The 9,510-nt window shown below is 37.1% G+C and overlaps 1 protein-coding gene across 4 annotated transcripts in view; it reads left to right on the top strand.

Annotated features, from left to right (window-relative positions):
* The first annotated feature begins 1,428 nt into the window (after positions 1-1,428).
* Positions 1,429-9,510, top strand: part of LOC127635902 (disabled homolog 2-like) — a 36,891-nt gene continuing 28,809 nt past the window's right edge. Inside the window, exon 1 of one of the 4 annotated variants that reach the window (XM_052116194.1) lies at positions 1,429-1,679. The gene's annotated coding sequence lies outside the window, so the exon portion shown is untranslated. Of the gene's footprint in view, positions 1,680-5,448; positions 5,677-8,913; positions 9,028-9,510 lie in introns of those variants that run through there. The other 3 variants (XM_052116186.1, XM_052116202.1, XM_052116212.1) reach the window with 3 other exon arrangements.

Here is a 9,510-nt window from a genome sequence, read left to right as displayed (position 1 = left end):
CAACTTCTGTTAACAAGAAAGCAATGAAAACATCCAGAATTAGTGCCATGTTTAATATTCTCTCTTAATGTTTTTTTCTTTTGTGCCCTCTTCTTTTTTTTTTCTTTCTTCTCTTACTCTCTTTTCTTTTTAGACTATTGTTGAATATATTTAAATTTCTTTCACATTTCCTCTCTTAATGTATTCTGAACCATAATTTCTCTTTTGTTTTGAAAGATTGTTTATATTTCTTGTATGTATCGTCTTGTTCTGTTTGTTAATATTGCAATAAAAAAAATAGTATTCCATTTGAGTTTTGGCTGGCTACATACGCGACGCTGAGAAAGTGAAAAAGCAGACGTGGTAATTGAAATTGCTATTTAAATATGACAGGGCCAAAACTCGTAAGATATGGGAACCACAGTTGCAAACGGACTTTGCTTTTCCATTTGAAATCTGGCAGTCACTGTGCGTTTGCTTAAACGAAAATGCAAACGGTAATGCGCGATTTGCAATTGCGTTTGGATTATGTCACATTTTATGCGTCCACAAATTGAAAACGCAATTGCAAATACAATTTGCAATTCCTTTTGAATAATGTCCGGAATATCATTCCATACTAAACACTGACATCAAGGAACAGAAAGCATTTCCTCCAGCAGCAGCACTGCCCTCTCTAGGGCCATGATTGTAGCAGTTTCCTGGCCTGAGGTTTTATGAGATCCTTAAAGAGGGAGTAAAAGAAATTACATGAAATTAAAATATCAGCGAATCAAATAATGAACAAAATGAACAACTCAGCATAAGGATAATATTAATCTACATTCTTCCCAGTGTTTCCAATATCATTGTTCCAAATAAGGGCAATGTTCTCTCAAACAGTGTAGGCCTACAGCAAAACTTGGACTCATAATCAGTGGCGGTCTGTGGGAAATTTTCTAGGGAGGCAAATATTTAAAATGATATTGATTGATCAAACCAACAGAAGGTTGCATTATGTTTTCTTACCCTTTTTTGTTTTTGCTAATAAATATTCTCCTGTGAAAAGATGATCCCTACCTGATATCTTAAAATAGATGATGTGCTAACGATGTGTTATAATCTTACCGATCACCAACCCAACCATTTTTAATCTACAGATGATTAATAGGAACATTTATAAATTCACCTGTCATGTTGTGCTAACCACAAGCAGGCTCAATGACCCGCTAACATAACTGTTTGGCTTAAAAGGTTACCTATTATAATGATTGGTTATAAACACAGAAGGAAGGGGATATAAATTAGCGATTTGAGAAATTGGCGCAATGCACATTGAGAACATGGATTGAAATGCTGTGGCGATGATGCGTCGGAATGTCGTGTAGACGCAGCGGGTTGTGAATCAGGAAACAATCTGGTCCTCAGAGGGTTAAATGTTCACTTTGAGGGGGAGTTACCGAATCTGCAGTAACATCCGAACGCATTCCTCAGCATAGCTGCCAACATCTCTGGAAGAAGACCATTTAGGCTAGTGTCAACATCTTACCACACATCCCTGGAATAAGAGCTTATATCACCAGCACCTCAGACACACATCCCGAAATAAGACCGGCAGCACAGACGCGTCGAATCCATCTCGCTGTATTTTCTCTACGGGTTCGGCAAAAGCTTTAGGAGTATGCAAGGTCCAAGCTCCGCTAAATATATTCTATCTGTAGGTGAGTATAAAATGTTTCCATTATATGAGTGCAGCCTGAATTTCAGTCTGTGTCAGTAAATGTGGTAGGCTATTTATCCAACGGCCATTGAGATGGAAGGATCGTGCTGTAAAATATGTTCCATCAAAGGAATAAACGAAGGCGAAAAGGGAGTTTTGGATATATATATATATATAAAATAGAATATTTATTTAAAATAAAAAAATCTACACCGTTCCACTTCCATTTACATCACCAGGAGCTCGTATCTGTCTAAGGTCCGTTATGTTCACTGTCTTTCTCAATGACGTCTAGGTATTTACAGATTTCCGAATTTCGAACACTCATCCTCAAAACATCCTCACAGCTGGTAACGGGTCTTGACGCTTTGGCACAGTTCATGCAGATAAGATTTTATACAGCATATGTTGCATGGTCTATTAATATACGATTTAAGATGCGCTGAAGCACCCAACGTGCATTTACCGGCTTCTCTGTCCTACATTGCCCATATATCGTTGTCTTTTCAGATATTTCCAGGTGTTCCTGATCTAGTTTCACAGACTGATCTCAGTATTTATGTAAATAGAACCTGTTGATTGTAAATGGTTCCCATCGGTGTGGAAAATTACTAGGTGATGTGACCTAAATTCTCAGATGTTTGCATTCATCACCAGTGACCACGTCATAAGAAAAGGCTTCATTTTGAGACCACACGCAAAGGCTTTTATGTGTAGCTTACCTCAATCTACCGGTAGTAGTAGGGTAGACCAAGACAACCAAGAATAAGCACCCTTTTTTTTCACATGATCTGTCTACTAACAAAATATGTCTAAAACCTACATACATAGATCGATTTTCCAATTAGTGTGTAGCAACAAAGAGCATTACAACTGTCATTATGTTTGTAACAGTTGTAACACTCATTTGTAATGTGCAAAATACATAAAAATATTATGGAGTGGGCCAATGGGGCCAGTGACCAGGGGCCCTGGGCTGTAAGGTCTCACAGCCTATCAACTTTGAAAACAAATGTTTAATGTACGCTTGAATATGTGGGCCCCAAAGCTTGTACAAGGACCCCTCAATAGGGCGCTTTGACTATGAGGGCCCCCAGCCCTCTTATAGGGCCCTTTTGCAATACTGTTTCAAATTTATATTTTTTTGCCACTCTTTAACCCTGTGATGCATATCATGTTTGATACATGACTTTCTAAAGCCTCTACATCATATACATGATCAAAACTTTGCTGAAAACCCTGTTGTATGCAGTGTGGTATATTTCTACTGCCTGCTGGTGAAAGTTTTCATGCTCTGTTGGAAGTAAAAAACCTTGTAAAATAATTTCCTAAATGGCTACCTTCATATTGTGATGCTCTCATGTATTCTGATATTTCAAAATGAATTATTGAACTGAAACAGCATGTGCTTACTTAAATTGTCATTATTTTATAGAACAATTGTTTTAAATATATATATAAAAAAAAAAAAAATCTGACTATTATTTCATATGTTAGGCTTTATAGGGTAAAGATTTGTGATATGTATGAAAAGTGCTGTCGAACTAAAATATGTATTATACTATTCATTGCTACAACTGCATGTTTGCCCTACATTACAAAAAAGAACTTTTCTTAAGTGGTTGGGAAAAAAAAGATATTGAGATTTTATTTTGTGAAAAACAAACAAAACGTGTCTGAAATTGTAAAATACATTGAAATGCTTGAAGTTAGAAAGTTTTACAGGTCTTACAGTAAGACAAAGAAAGAAAGAAAGAAAGAAAGAAAGAAAGAAAGAAAGAAAGAAAGAAAGAAAGAAGAGAGCATCTTGTGTGTAAATTTTGAGAGTTAAAGTTTGAAATCACGAACATGTAATGTAGTCTAGGACACACACACACACACACACACACACACACACACACACACACACACTTACAGGTTTGTTTCAGTATATAAGTTAGGACATCTCATAGACTTTTTTATAGCAGGCTTAAAGAAAATTGGCCCCGGGGCCCTTGCTAGTCATAATCTGCCCCTGATATAATAAGATATTAGCCCTACTCCACTCAGTGTTCAATATGCAATAGCATTGGGTGTTATAGTACTTACTGTAATAATCTTACTCAGGATTTTTGAAGGTTTTGAATTGTATCTGCTCAGAGCTCCTAATCTTCATCTGATGTTCAACAAGATTTCTTTGATGTTTACTGTCCGATTTGAATTTTTAAACCTATTGCAGTCATGGACTATTTTATAAGGACCTTTCCAACTGGTGGTACTAAAGCCCATTTTAGGTACTTTTCCCCGGGACTTGTTATTGTCGGCCATTTCACACCTAAGGAACTATAGTTCCTCAAGCTGTTTTAGGGGACATTTTTAGCTCCTATATCCTGTATAGGGACTGTGGGAGGTGTTGCAGCCTGTGATTGGTTAAAAACCTGCATTAAGAAAGGAGAGGACCTCCACTGCCACCGTTAGTTGACATGAGGGAAGTATTGCATGCCTGATACTGCATTGTGTTAACTTGCATTAAGACGTAGTCTTTTAAACCACTTAGTGAGTATTTCGGTACAGTAATTTATGTTGAGTCATTTCAACATGTTGTCCACTGAGTTTAGCGTGTTCTCCGTGGGTAAAGAGCGTTTTATGCCTTATCTCTGCGGCTGCAGCACAGAGCAATGCACACGCAGCTCACACGCCCTGTTTAACCTGTAACCTGAATACACAGGCTGCATCTGAAAACTGGGAAATTCTGCTTTCGGAGGATGTAATATGTATAATGATGGATGAAGGTAAGATGAAATAAGGTGCTTTTTAAACTGTACAGAGAGTTCTATTCATCCAAAAACACTGTTGTTCCAAAGAGAAAAGTACCAGGACTATATGTGGAAAAGGGCCTTTACTTTCCCTTACAAAGGGCATCATCTGGAACTTCCTATTCCACAAATTTGATTTTACAGCTGAATCGAAGGAGATTTGAGGTCTTATGTGTGTAATGACCTTTAATAATAGGGTCCATTAGTGGGACAAAAGGGACATTGGTCTTTAGCTGTGCTGTTTTAAAGGGCACATGAGCATTAGTGACTCTGTTTTCTTTTGGTCCCAGGTATGATCTCAGTTCAAGGGAATTTACAATATGTCATTAAGTCCTGGTTGATCTTAGTGGCAGTGCAAGATGTGGAAAAGAAAAGCCGTTAAGCATGAGAACTGCTATAGTAGGCATTAGAGGGAGAGTGATGAGAAGACAACAAAAGAGGAAGAGAGAAATTTCAGTGACTTAAACTGTAAGGCCTACTGTACAGTTACTACTTTTCCCTCTATGGCATTTTTGCCCTTACCCTATTGCTCCACCATCCCCCAAAGTACTTTAAGAGGAGGAAATGCCACAGAAATACGTTCTTGTTCCTCCCACAAAGCTGGTAATATTGAAGGAACGTGTAACTCATTTATAGTGAGTTTACTTTAAAATAGTCTCAAGTCAAAAATGTTTAAAACAGAAGTCATTAGAAACATTGGAGCAAAGTGTCTTTGTTCCTCACATTGGAAATTGACACATGCATTCAATCACTGAAAAAGGGAAATGTGCTTCTATTCAAAAACGTGGAAATGACTGTACCAAGGACAAGGAGCCAATACTGATTTTAACCGTTTGAAAATGGGAATTACCATTTCAAAAAGATGATGCTGTGTATGACTCGGTTCAAGAGATTATTTTTTCTTCTGTTGGTACAATGTGGTGCAGTTTTATTGGAACCAGATGTTGGCACTCAACTTAGTTTCCCCTCTGTCCTTCATTCTAAACTCTCAAAGATTGGAATGCTATTCAGCACCTCCCTCATTCTCTCTCAATAAAAAGGATAACATATTTCAGTGGGGAAAGTAATAAGAGAGAAATAAAGGCAACTCTTCACTTTGGCTCTTAATAGTGTCTTCTCCACTAACTCTGCTGTCTTTTCCTGCCTCTGTGACATTTTATTAGACAAAATGGACTGCTATTGTATTTCATTGTAGACATATAGGTGAGTAGAGAATTCATGGCTGTTCTTTAATGTGTAGAGTGGAATTTCACTGTGGTGGCCTCATACTGAGGTAAGTGACCTTTGCCCCAAGTGTTTGTTTGTACTGCACTTTCCCCCTCCTAAAAAAGGAATGAAATTGGGATTTTTCCTTTATTTCAAGAAAGTGGTTTCGAACCAGGTGTGGAAGCATTAGCTATGTGTATGATCTGCAAGGATAACACTTGACTTGTGCACTGCTAAAGAACAAAAACATGGATGGGTTTTACAACACACAGCTTCACTTAATTTACAAAAACAGTAACTAGTGAGTGAGTCTCTTCTCTGGTGCATCAGGTGCACATTTCTGCATGGTAACCAAGTGATTCTAGCAGTGAATTCTTGAAGCTCACCTCTGTCATTATTTCCTCATGTTGTTCCAAACCAATATTCCTTCTTTCTTCCAGGCAGGACAGCCTCAGTCACCATTCATTTTAATTGGATGTAAAAAAATAAAAATAAAAAGATGTAATGAAATGAATTGTGACTGAGGCTAACATTCTGCTGAAAATCTCCTTTTTGTGTTCCATATAAGTAATAAAAGTCATACATGTTTTGAACAACATGAGGGTGCGTAAAGGATGACAGAATCTTAATTTTGGGGGTGATCTAACCCTTTAAAATGTGTCAATTAGGCTGTGACCCTTGAACTCTCCTTGCCAAACTATTCTTGTTCTGGACAGGACATTTGGAAATTACCAGGTTAATGTGCTGCTGACCCATTAAGGCCTTTAACATTTACTAAAAAAGCTGTTTTGCATTTTCTTTAAACCTTATTTAGAGGTTCACAAATTTCATAATTTAATACTCTGTAAGTACACCGGGTCCATGATTACGGAACACAGAACTTATTTGTGTGTTGATTTAGTAGTGATTGAGCAATCCTTGGCCTTTTCCAACTGTTTGTCCTCAATTCATTCCATTAAATGCAATTTCAGGAAACGTTGAATCAAACTTACAGTATATACAGCTTACTGTATATATACTGCTTATATACAGGCCACCTACCTGGACCAGATTATTGTGTGAAGAGAGGATTTGCCTTTTCTCAGTATTTCATGAAGTGTTTGTTGTGTCACTAGACGAACCCAGCTCTTAAGGGATGATTTGCAGAAGTCTTATGGGTTAGACTTTGTTTGTACACCAGACATTTGAATACCTCTTTTGTCACCATTATGGAACACCTGTATGACCACACAAGCAGAGTGCTAAAATTATGGTTTACTGCGCTCCTGAAATGTTTTTACTTATTTATACTCGTTTAAAACCTCCAACATGGGACCCCATGCTGAGAAGATTAAGTATACAATGAATTCCTGTGAGATAGGATTGCATTAACCTGCATATTACAACAGAAAATAACTCACAGAATCTGCCTTAGTATTACAGTTACACTTTGAATACCCCAGTCTAGCCAGAGAGATTATATGGGGGCAGTTATACTACATGCCAATGAATATATTGGCTGAACACTTTAACAGAGGGTTTGGTTTTCCTCTTCTGTTGTGCTATTGGAGTAGTGACACACAAGCTTGTAGAGTATACTTTATTGTTGCATTTTACCATACTAGTACTCCAATGGTATTTGGCACCACCACTTTTATTTTAGATATTTTAGTTTTTGTTTGTTTGTTTGTTTGTTTTTGCTTGTGTAAGGCTAATTGCTTTTGCTTGTGTTCTCATTTGTAAGTCACTATGGAAAAAAACATCTGCTAAATACAGAAACTTACTGTGAATATAAATGTAAACTTTTCTAAAGTTACATTTTAGTAAATGAGTAAATGAGAAGTCATAAAGGTTATCTTCATATCATAGCGCTATTATTTTTATAAGGATAAATTTATGTTTATAATTTATATGTTTAATTAGTATTAGCTCATTTGTGGTGAATTTGTGACATGTTTGCGGCAACTCTAGTTTTTACTTTCTTTTTTTTGTAAGGGTTATTATAATTTTAGTTTTTTAATTATTAAAGATCTAGGTTTGTCATTTTACTGTCATTTTGCTTGAAAATTCTCCAGAGGATTTGTGTGTGCTGTGTGCTTTACCCTCATTTATGTGTCTTGGATGATGGATTGTGTATTTGCTGTGCAAAGCCAGCCTGTGATTGCACTACCGTGAAGACAGTTTTCCATTCTTGTCTTATTGGCAAATGGGTGCCATAGTAACCATCAGAATCCAAAGCCATGCCTGTCATACAGTAATTGGCTAGTTACATGTTACATTTTAATTAAAAAATGTTACAAACAAATTGCCATTCCTATTTTACCACTTATTTGTATCTTTGATAATTAAGTTGCATAGTTATTTGCAATAAAAGTGCTTATCTAAAATGCTGTGGTAGAATTTCACCAATTCACATGTCTTAATTTGGTCTGTCAAATCAAGTCAAACCTTCTGCTGATCATCTACCCAACCTCATGCTGCTCAAAACTCGAATTACCTTTTCACTTGAACCCTCACCTTAAATTAATGCTAACAGTTGACTGTTAACAAATCCATAGTACACTTATTGCAATGGCAGTCCATTGGAGCAACTTGAGGGTTAAGAGCACAATAATACAATAACACTCCAGTTTTTACACCACCCCTATGTAATACACGGTAGTACAGAAGTAACTACAGTAGTAAACCAGCAACCAGTTAGTCTCCCACCACCTACATTGAGACTTCAAACTAATGATCATTACATGAGTATTCACATTTTCACTGTTATGCACAGAAGTCTCTGGCCATGGAATAAAGTGCAAAGAACCAGATGTTACCACCCTTTCCCCTATAGTTTCTGCACTGATCTCTATCCTCAAACAGATCATTATTCTCAGTCAGTTTCAATAGGAGTTTGAGGTGTACTGAGGACATTAAATATATTGATTGGTCTTGCGTGTGTCATGGGGACAACCAGTTCATTGTTCCTGCTACCTTAGTTCCCTGTGTATTCCCTCTAGTTATCCAGTGTCCTGTTGACAACTGACATCATACCCCTGTTGATTTTCTCTGTCCAGTGTGTTTACCATCAGAATTAGGTCTGAAAGTCCTGGCAATGAGCTGGTGAGGATGTGTCTGTGCTTTCCTTTTTTCATGACCATATTTACATATGCTTCATAGCTTATTTCAAGTGACAGTCTTTGGCACAAAGACTCAAGGAAGAGGAAAGCTGGTGTTTATACTCATTCTTCTTCTCTCTGGGGGTATGTTTTTACGTTTTCTTTTAAAGAGGCTCCTGGACCCAGTATTGGAGACCTGCCGAGATGCCAGGCAGGAGAAAGAGAGAAAAATAGAGACAACGAGGTCTTGTCAGGCCAGCAGCAATGTGTAAATATTTGTGTTTTTCTTGTGCTTACCTTTTGCCAGGAAGCACAAATGTCATCTAAGAGTGGGTAAAGGGTTTTAAAATAACTGGGCACCATACAGTTAGAGTAGTGTTAGAAAATGTATTACACAAATGCATTTCAGGATGGCAAAGATACTTAGCTAAAATACTACATATCTAAAAATGCTTGGCTACTGACAAACTCTATTTAATAAATGTGACTTACTGAGCCATACAGTATGCCTCATATGGTGACCATATGGTTGGACAGAACATATAGTTGACTAAGTTTTATTGGCCAGCAGAAGAGAATGATTTGTCTATTTAGACCAAATGTTCAAAAGACTGCCCAGCTCAAAAGCTTACTCAAAAGCAGTACGTTGTATTCATTGGAATTGTTGAGAATTATTTTTGTTATTGAATTTGCTTTCATTTGTTTTACAGAAGTGTCAAATTATTGATCTTGCCTCTAGAGACTTGCCTCT

Source organism: Xyrauchen texanus, chromosome 4 (genome assembly GCF_025860055.1).
Source record: "Xyrauchen texanus isolate HMW12.3.18 chromosome 4, RBS_HiC_50CHRs, whole genome shotgun sequence".
Classification (NCBI taxonomy): domain Eukaryota; kingdom Metazoa; phylum Chordata; class Actinopteri; order Cypriniformes; family Catostomidae; genus Xyrauchen; species Xyrauchen texanus.
Note: the sequence above shows the minus strand (reverse complement) of the source record. Positions and strands in the feature narration are given on the sequence as shown.